We start from the raw sequence: 10,337 nt of genomic DNA on the forward strand, positions 1-10,337 counted from the left end.
AATAATTTGCAGCTTGTGAATTTGCAGATTTTTGGGCAAATTCGCGCGATTCTTAGTGGGCATGCTTGGAGCAGTCTGTGTTGCAAGCTGTGTCAATCTACCAACTCCGATCAGCCCAAAATAGCAATTCAAACCCCCACTGGGGTATGAATTGCTATTTTGGGAGGGAGAGCGGAGCCCACTGAGGCATGCATTGACTTTGGGAAAACCACAAGTACCAGGACACACCTGTACATACGCCCATCATGGGCGGGATATTTAAATTGCGTGTGATTTTCCTTAAACTGCTCTCTTTTCCTGCCAGTGACCAAGGGCGATGGAATGCCCGAAACGCGTCTGGCTATGAAATTGGTGCTTCAAAAAGCTAGTTATGATGCTGTGTTGCCTATCTGATTAAAAGGACTTCAAACTTACCGGTCGTGGCAATCCCTTTTGGAGGCAACCCGTTCTTTATATATATATATATGTATATATATATATATATACACACACATTATTAGGTGCCAACACAATTATGAGGAATAGGTGATAGCTGAATCCTAACCCTGCGCCTTGCCAGACCAGGAGTTTATAGACAAAGCAAGTGACTAAAAGGTAGTTTGACTCTACCAACCTTCTTGATTTCCTTTTCCCTCCACCTTAGTCCAGTCACCAAGCCCCCCTTTCTCAAAAACATCTGGGCGCGCTCTTGGAACCAGGTGGATGTGGCCTCTATGTCTGCCACACTATCTGCATCTAGTCCTAATCTTCATGGTCTGTCGTCCTCCGCACAAACTGATTCCATTAATTCCTGGCTCCTGACAGGCTGCGATTCGGTCGCTCCCATCAGGCGGGTGTCCTACAGGCGTGCGAACGACGCAAACCGTTGGTTCAATGAGGAATTAAAGTCCATAAAATTAACTGTGCGCCACGCTGAGCGGGCTTGGAGGCGAGATTATTGCCCTAACCTCAAAACCCAGTATGTTATCCTCCTTTCTCAGTACAAAAAATCTATTTTGGCTGCTAAGACTGTTTATTTCTCCTCAAAAATCCTGCCAGCCGAAAATCAGCCTAGAGAAACGGCGTTTTAGCCCCCCGTCAGGCTGGTTTTCGCCCCGCACACTCTACGGAGTCCGTGGTGTTATCGGTCCTCGACAACCTCACGGAGGGTATGGACACTAACCATCCCCAGGCCCTGGTCCTCCTTGACCTCTCCGCCGCCTTTAACACGGTTGACTATTCCATCTTACTCTCACGTGTCAGGGCGGCGGGGGTTGGAGGTTCGGCCTTAGTCTGGCTGTCCTCCGTCCTGAGGGACCGGACCCAGGCAGTGCGCCTGGGTGACTTTTCGGTGGACTTCCGGAAGGTACAATGCGGGATTCCTCAGGGCTCCTCCCTCTCCCCCCTTTTATTTAACTTGTATATCGCCCCTCTTACTTTTGCCCTTCAGCAAAGGGAGGTCTCTGTCTACAATTATGCAGACGACCTTCAGCTTATTTTTAATTTGTCCCCATCCCCTGACTCCATGCTTAAGTTCCAGTCTGTTATGATTTTTATCCGGGACTGGATGAATTACAACCACCTGAAGTTAAACCCAGACAAAACTGAGCTGGTTTTGACAGGTGGCTGCTCCAGTCCCTGGACCTCTCTATTTTTTGGCCCCCCTCCCTTGGTCCCCCCCTTCTCCATCCTCTTCTGTGAAAACCATTGGGATTAAGGTGAACGACCAACTCACTCTACACTCCCAGGTCAGTCTAGTGGTGTCCTCTTCCTTTCTTTCACTCCACACCATCCGTAAAGTTTCCTGTTTCTTCTCATTTTCTGCTTTAAAACTCATAGTCCTGGCGATGGTAATCTCTCGCCATGATTATGGCAATGCACTATATTGTGGCATGCCCGCTTACAGTCTGCGGCGATTACAGCTGGTTCAAAACCAGGCCGCTTGCCTGGTTTATAATCTGGCCAAGCCCCACCATGTCACCCCTCTCCTCAAGTCCTTGCACTGGCTCCCTATCTGAGAACGAGCTCAGTTCAAGATGGGCTGCATCACTTTTCAGGCACGGGTTGGCGCAGCCCCTGCTTTCATTTCTTCGGAAATTAAAGTTTACGCCCCTGTCAGGGAGCTGCGCTCATCCTCCCAATACCTGCTGGCAGTTCCCGCTTCAGGCGTAAAAAGTAGGGGGGCACGAAATTTTCCACTATTGACCCCGCGTTCTGGAACTCTCTCCCCGCCCACCTTAGATCTTCTACTCAATATTCACATTTCCGAAAGGCGTTAAAAACTTTTCTCTTTGCACAAGCCTTTCTACTGTAATTGTTTTGTTCTGCTTCTCCCCGATTTCTTTGTTCTCTGGGTTCTGTACACTACAGCGCCGTGAAACCGCCAGGTGAACGTGCGCTCTATAAATGTTTTAAACTCAAACTCTTAGTATCTTCCTTCTAATACAGCAAGATGGAAGAGACTCCACATGAGCACATGAAAAAGACATATGTACATCGGAGTAAGAGAATAGATACGCATTGCAAAGAGTGATTTAAAAATACACAAGAGCATGTATGTCCTTGGCAAATTTGATGAGAAAATAATAGATACATTATAACTACATACAAAGGGAAAAACAGAGGAAAAAGAGAAAGTGCTTTGGCAATGTGGAGATTATTTTGTAGGCAAGATGACTTCAGCGCCTCTCCTGTGGGAGATGAAAAAAAATCACCCCCACCCACAGCTCCTCTACCTCAATATGAAGGCCTGTATGCAGTCCTAGCTCCGGTCACACAGTTGCAGTTGACACAAGTAAAATTGCAGCCACCAGCTGTTGGGTATCTTGACCCACCAATAAATTTAACATCAGAGCCTTTAAATATAAAAGGGAAAGAGTCATCAGAAGGCCCAGAGTCATGCTATAGCACAGCTAACATAAGAGTGGGTTGAGGGCCAATTTACATATAAGTTAGAAAATCCAAGAAGTGATGAGCCACCCGCTTCAGATGGGAGGGTGATGATAAAACTATGCAGGGAAATGAACAGGAAAAAACACGGCAGAAATCAGAATGGTATGTGAAAAGGGCATTTGAAAAAAAAGGCCTCTGCACAGACATAGGACCTCACAAACGTTTTTTTTAAAAGAGCAGGACTAGAGCCCTTTTATAAGCGACATGTATGGTCTCCCTCTTATGTTATGTTATTGTTATGTTATTGTTACTTCTTAAAGCGCAACTGTTACCCGAAGGTGTCCAGGCGCTGACTGAAGTCCTATTGGGACCCTACTTGGTGGAGAGAAACAGGTAGATATGAACTGGTAAAAAGCCACGTTTTTATGGCTTTCCTAAATGCAAGTAGATTAGTAATGCATATTTGGTGCAGCGGAAGACCATTCCATGCCTTGGCAGCACCTACCCCAAATCTTCTACTGCCCCAGTTGGCTTTCTTTACCAGGGATACCAACACCAATTTCGCTTTTGCCGAGCGTAGTGCTCTTGACGGAGTGTACCATTTGAAATAGCATTTTTAAATGATTAGGCCCAGTTCCTTGAAGGGCTTTATGTACCATACATAGCACCTTCCACTGTACACGTTTCTTAACTCGCAGCCAGTGAAGCCTTCTAATCTCTGCCGAGATTGAGGCATTTTTTGGCATGCCGGAGAGCAGTCTGGCAGCTGCATTCTGCAGAAGCTGCAGTTTATTCAAGAGCCCTTCTTGTGTACTAAGGTACAAACTGTTGCAGTAGTCTAGTTTCGACATGGCTACAGTAAGTGAAACAAATGAAACTACTGCATTCACTTGCTCCCTAAAGCTAGGTTTGTTATCTAGGTAAACTCCCAGTTTTTTTACCTTATTATTGGGAATAGGTAAATGGCTCAGTGTATCCGGCCACCAGGCTGGGGTCCAAAAGTTCAGATCATTTCCGAATAGGACCACCTCTTTTTTTTTGGAATTAAGTTTAAGGCAGTTTTGAGCCATCCAGACACCTACTGCTGATATGCAATCACCAAATTGGTGTGCCATTTTCTGTTGCCTGTCTAGTAAAAACAGAGACCACAATTTGGTTATCATCGGCGTATGTTGTCGACTTAAAACTAAAGGATTCAGTCAGGGGAGCCAATGATGACACATATATATATTAAAAAGTGTTGGGCTCATCGATGATCCCTGAGGAACTCGACAGCCCAGAGTGAATGGCTTTGGAGTAAAATTCCCAAGTGAAATATTATGAAGTCTACTGGTTAGAAAAGATTTAAGTAGTTTCCAAGTAGTACCTTGGACCCCAATCTCATGCAGCAGGTCCATCAGCAAAGCATGATGGACAGTATCAAATGCCGCTGAGAGGGCCATCATTATCATGGCCGCTTTTCCTCCCTGGTCGAGTATGACTCTAACTTCTTCCGTAGATTTGAGAAGAGCTGTCTCCGTACTGTGACCCCCGGAAGCTATAATGGGTGGGATCCAGCACCTGAGGCAGAAACTGAGTAGAGAGTTTATAATTTTCTCAGTGATTTTTGATGGAAGTGGGAGTCTGGAGATGGGCCTAAAGTTATTAGGGACTTTAGAGTATAGACTGGATTTTTTAAGAAGAGGCACAATGGATGCTTTTTCCATACTTTAGGGAAGTAACCTTCTCTGCACATAGCATTTATAATTGAAGTCAGAGTTGTAGTGACAGGCTCAGTGCAAGTTGTAGTATTGACGTTGGACATGGATCATATGGAGAACCTGATTGCGTAGTCATAAATAAATCCAAGGTGTTTGTAACTGTAACTGGGGCGAAATTATCAAATTGTGGTGAAGCATTGGTTCCTGACTTTGGAGCTGCTGTGTCTGCTGGTACTCTATTAATTGTTGATCCAGCAAAGGTTGAAAAGATAGCCTCAACTTTGTCGAAAAATAATTTTACTATATTCTCACCTAGTTCCTGGCTCACCAGAATAGGTGGCGAAGCAGGGTGTGCTAGTGCAGTTACCGTTTTAAACAATTCTTTTGTCGAGAATTTAGCAGTATTTATTTTTATAGTATAGTAATCTTGTTTAGTTTTCTGAAGCTGCTGTTTGTATTGAGCTAGGCTCATTTTATATTCATTTTTTTCATTCTCATTGTACACCTTCCTTCAAATTCTTTCCCGGTGTTTACAGGCCAATTTCTTCTCCCTTATTTCCTTAGGTATACCAAGGGGCAGATGGTTGAGCCCTCTTAGGGAGTAGGAATCTCTTGGTGGCCTGCTTGTTTCCTACCACTTCCAACCAATTAGTGTATGAAGCAGTGGCTTCATCTAAGTCTGTTGGTAGATCAATATAAGTAGAGATTAAAAGTTCTCTCAGTTCATTGGCTTGTACACTATTCTATGCTCTGCTAACCACTTGTTTATCAACTGGTTTCCTCATGTGTCGGTCAGAGATGGTCAGTGCGAATAGCACTGCCTTGTGATCTGACCATACTAGTGGAAGAAGGTCGATAAAGACCAGCTGAGGGTTATTGGAATATGCCGTCCAAGGTGTGTCCTGACCTATGGGTCGGGACACAGTCTTGAACTAACTTGACAAGTTACTTTAAGTTGAAGCGCATCGTTTCAAGCAGTTCTGATGTATCTGGATCCATAAAGGCCTCTAAATCAAAGTGTTTACTACACCCTATACTACATTGTACAACACCAGATGCAATCAGCCACTAGATCTAGATAATTCCCTTAAGGATGTGGCCTTAGGCTGGCTGGGCAGCGCACAGAGGGAATTTCGTGCGAAGATTAGATGTGCACCGCAATAATGCAGATGAAATCGGACAAAGCACCTGGCCTAGATGGCCTTCCAGTATACTTTTATAAGGCATTTGTGGATCTTAACCCAAATTAAAAACTGTCTTTGAGGATGCCTTAGACACTGGCATTCTGCCCCAATCTATGCGCAAGGCCCTCATTACTTCTTTCCTAAAATCTGTGAAACCAGCAGATCAATGCGACTCTTACAGGTCTTTATCGCTCATTAATAATGATGCAAAGATTCTGGCCAAAGTATTATCTAACAGACTTAGTTTACTCATGGAGAAGTTGGCGGTACCAGACCAAGCAGGTTTTATTCCTGGTCCTCATAATTTCCATAGCCTCTCCTCCATTCTACAGAAAATTGATCCAGGATTGGCAATGGAGGCGGTCTTCCTAGATGCCACGAAAGCCTTTGATTCAGTAGATTGGGATTATTTATTAGGAGTACAGCAACACATGGGACTGCCCATGGGCTTCCTTGCGTGGATAAAACTCTTATACGACTCCCCAAAAGCCAGAGTACTAATTAATGGACAGACATCGTCACCCTTCTCCATCACGAGGTGCAAGCGGCAAGGATGCCCGCTATCTCCATTATTGTTTGTGCTTGCTATTTAACCCCTGGCAGCCAAAGTTGTAGTAAGCAAACCTCAGCTAGGCCTACTTAGTGCAAGGGTTCGCCCTTCTCTGCACAGAGTCCTCGGATCTTAGGAAGAAGTTGGCAATGAAACTGGAAATACAAAAACAACGTTTATTAAACCTTTAAAGGACGTACTACAGTCCACACAACACTCTTCAGTATTGTATTGAGTAGAACAAAGAACTGAAGCATGTAACCCCTTTTATACACAGTAAGGGGGCTGAAGAAACTCGGTACAAAAGACAAGAGCAGATTTATGACCAAACAAGGACATATTAGAAAGCACAATCGATATATGGGCGGAGCTAACAGTCTCCGATCACATTCCTGTCTGGAACCAATTAAGTAACGATGACTGATCCTACTGCGCATGTATGAACATGTTGGAAGCGGAGACTGCTAAAAATAGCCTGTTGTCGGGCAAACTCCAGGCGTAATGAACAAGGAGGTAGGACCAAACACATGGCGACCACATGGCAATATATGGCATACAAAATGGCCGCTACAAATTCAAGATGGAGTCGGTACATTTGTTATGATAAGGGTTAAACAAAACATGTCTTCTGCTAATGCTTAACCTAATCGCCGTTGATTTACAACAGACGACCCTTTCCGCATTAGCTGAAGACATTCGATTTCCTAGGAAAGGCCAGATATTCATCTCTTATATCAATGGCCATCATGCTAGCTATTTCCTTCTTTAGATCATTCTGCATTTTGACTTCCGGAATATAACTTTTCGTTGGTATACAAGCATTGACACACATAAAACAAATCATTGGGCTACATTGAATACAGACACAACAAGAAAAAAATTATCACAATAATTATACATAGGGCTGTTAATACTTTCCAGCCCCATGCAGTCCAAAGCCATCCTGGAAAAGTCCATGGACCATTTTCTGTGTGAATGTCTGCAGCGATTTTATGAAGTTTATTAATCGCTTTATACACTGATGGGGTGTGGTCAGGAATAAACATGCAGCAACTACTACCAATGACACGGCATGCACCACCTCTATCTGCTAACATAACATCCAGAACCATCCGGTTCTGCAAAGCTACAATTCTAGCAATTTGCAGTTCCTCAGTAATGTTTCCTAAGGCGGCAGCTGTTTGACCAGTAACAGCCTCCACCACTCTAGTCAATCGTCGTATTTTCCTGCTATTTAATGCAGCACCTACAAAAAAGAACAATCCTAAATTGAAATCAACATACTGCTGTAGGCTAGTATCAGTTTGATCAATATCATCTGTAGTCAATGTCCTTTTATATCTGTTTACAGTGATATTATTGAACAATTTAAGATTTCGGTGGTACAATGGAGGAGCTAAAAACACAGGGGGCAACAGAAAAGAGACGTAGCAAATTCCGGTCCAACCAGCTGGCAATTGATAATATCCTCTGTTTCCGCACACAAAATACGTATTATGCGAAGCCAGAAAAGAACTATTGTTCAAGCCATCTATATTTAACACAGTAATACATTCGCTGATCCCCACAGGGATATGTCCAATGCTCTGTACACAAAGTTCTGCTTGAGTTTGGGTAACAGAAATAACAAAACGTTCAGCCTCAAATGAGTCTCTTGTATTAGTGAAGATATACAGTGTTGAAACATTGTCCGGTCGATATTCTTCCCACTCCCATATAGTTCCATTCGCTTGAGGATTCCAATCTTTGTCCTGATGGCACTCTTTATTCAACCGGAAAAGCAGTCTGCCCACTGTAGGCTTCCTAGTCGCAAAGAGCAAAGTGTACCAGGCTCGACAAGAGCCATTATGCGAAAAAGGAAGAGGTATAAATGGTGTACCACCTTTCTTTTGATGTGCAGGCATCATCCCACAATCCAACAGTTTGTCGCATTAGTAGCAATGTGGGTATGATGCAACATTTGAACAAATGTATTATTCAAATAAGATTGTCGATGTTTCAATTCCTGATATGGGAGCGTAAAGAAATAATGCTCCTCTGGTGCAGGTGTAGTGACAACAAACAACTCACGAGCAGGAGTCGTTTCCTCAATAGACCATGTTATTGCTGCCACAATCATCAAGGCAACAAAAAACCCTATAACACAAAAAATCTTCTTCTTCTTTTCCATTTTCAGTCTCGGTACAAAACAAATCTTCCTAAAACTAAAGTAGTTGTCAGAGCTCTTACCCCTTGGGTAGCCGTTGATTTCTTCACCACGGGCCAAGACAGGTGTCACTACTCTAATGCAGGGCTGATCCCCCCCACTTGCCACAACGGCTCTCCGTTTCACTGACCCAGGGAATGCTCTGACAACTTTCACAATGCTGCAGATTTCTCTCTCTGCCTCAAATTATATCTGGTTGCTCCAGGGACTGTCTGGTCAGGAAGAACTCCTCAGATCCGTCAGGCGTCACAGCACGGCCTTTCTCCGCAGTGAGAACCTCTCAGTGGTCGGTCAATACAGCAGGCTCCACCAAAGCCGGAAGTACTCAGCGACAGTGGGTCCCATGTATCCAATTCTTCCGATTGGTGACCCGAACAGCAGTTCTTGTGGCAAGTAACACCTGCTCTGGTCCATGCCACCTCGGTTCCAAACTGCTCGACCTCTCAAAGGATTTTAGAAGAACGAAATCCCCAGGTCGGAGGTTGTGGCCTTCTCCTGTGGATCTGTCGGGAAGTGCTTCTCGAACCTGTTGATGAATAGAAACCAAGTTATCGGTTAATTGTGCCAAATAGTCATTCATTAAGACACAAGGTACATCATACACAGAACTTGGTTTAGGAATCCCCCAGATATTCATGGGACGGCCAAAAAGAATCTCATAAGGTGTAAGGCCCGTCCGAGAATGAGGTACTGATCTAATTGACAACAATGACAGTGGCAACGCATCTGGCCAAGTCAGAGAAGTAGAAGCCTGTATTTTAGCTAATTTCAGTTTCAATGTTGCATTGTATCTTTCCACTAGACCTGCTGATTGTGGGTTGAATACCGCATGAAACTTTTGTTTAATCCCCAATACTTTCAGGACATACTTTATAACGTCCCCTACAAAATGAGGTCCGTTATCGCTCCACAAAAATCTACGAACTCCGTACCGAGGAAAAAATTCCTTCAAAAGCACCTTTGCTGTAGTAATTGCAGTGTTGTCTTTTGTGGGGTACGCCTCAATCCATTTACTGAAGGCACATACCACCACCAAGACGTAGTTCAAATTATTGCAGCGTTCAAGCTGAATATAATCCATCTGCAAAACTTCAAATGGTGCAGTTGGTGTAACAAATCCTCCTGCTGGAGTTCCTGTCCCTTTTCCAGGATTAAATCGTAAGCAAATCATATAGGACTGTACTACTCTCTTAGATGTGCTAGCAATCTCTGGATGCTCCCAAACTTGCGTAAGCAATTTCACTATTGCTGAAGCTCCAACATGTGCTAGCCCATGTACCATCTGAACCATAGGTTGCACAAAAGCTGTAGGCAACTTCCATCTGTCCATCTGCTTGTTTCTCCAACAACCTTCATCATCCAACTCACCATCTATGGACCATTTCTCTCGTTCTTTGTCGGAAGCGGTCCTCTGTATCTCTAATACTTCTTTCCTAGCATCATGCCACCGCTCAGCTTGTGACTTCACTACATACATGGAAGTAGTGTCAGGCTGCATCGCAGTTTCACGTGTCACTCGATCTACAAAAGCATTTAATTGTCCCACTTTGTCAGTCACTTTCTTATGCACACTACACTTCACTATAGCTATCTTCTTTGGGTATGTTAATGCAGTCAAAAGATTATGCACTAGTTCACCGTGCATTATCTGCATCCCGTGTGATGTCAGAAAGCCTCTTTCCTTCCAGAGCAGGCCAAAATCATGTGCCACTCCAAAAGCATAGTGGCTATCTGTATAAATATTCACACACAATCCTTTACTAAGCTCACACGCTCGTGTCAAAGCTATCAGTTCTGCTGCTTGAGCTGACTTCTGTGGTATGCGA

This window comes from Lissotriton vulgaris, chromosome 2_1 (assembly GCF_964263255.1).
Source record: "Lissotriton vulgaris chromosome 2_1, aLisVul1.2, whole genome shotgun sequence".
Classification (NCBI taxonomy): domain Eukaryota; kingdom Metazoa; phylum Chordata; class Amphibia; order Caudata; family Salamandridae; genus Lissotriton; species Lissotriton vulgaris.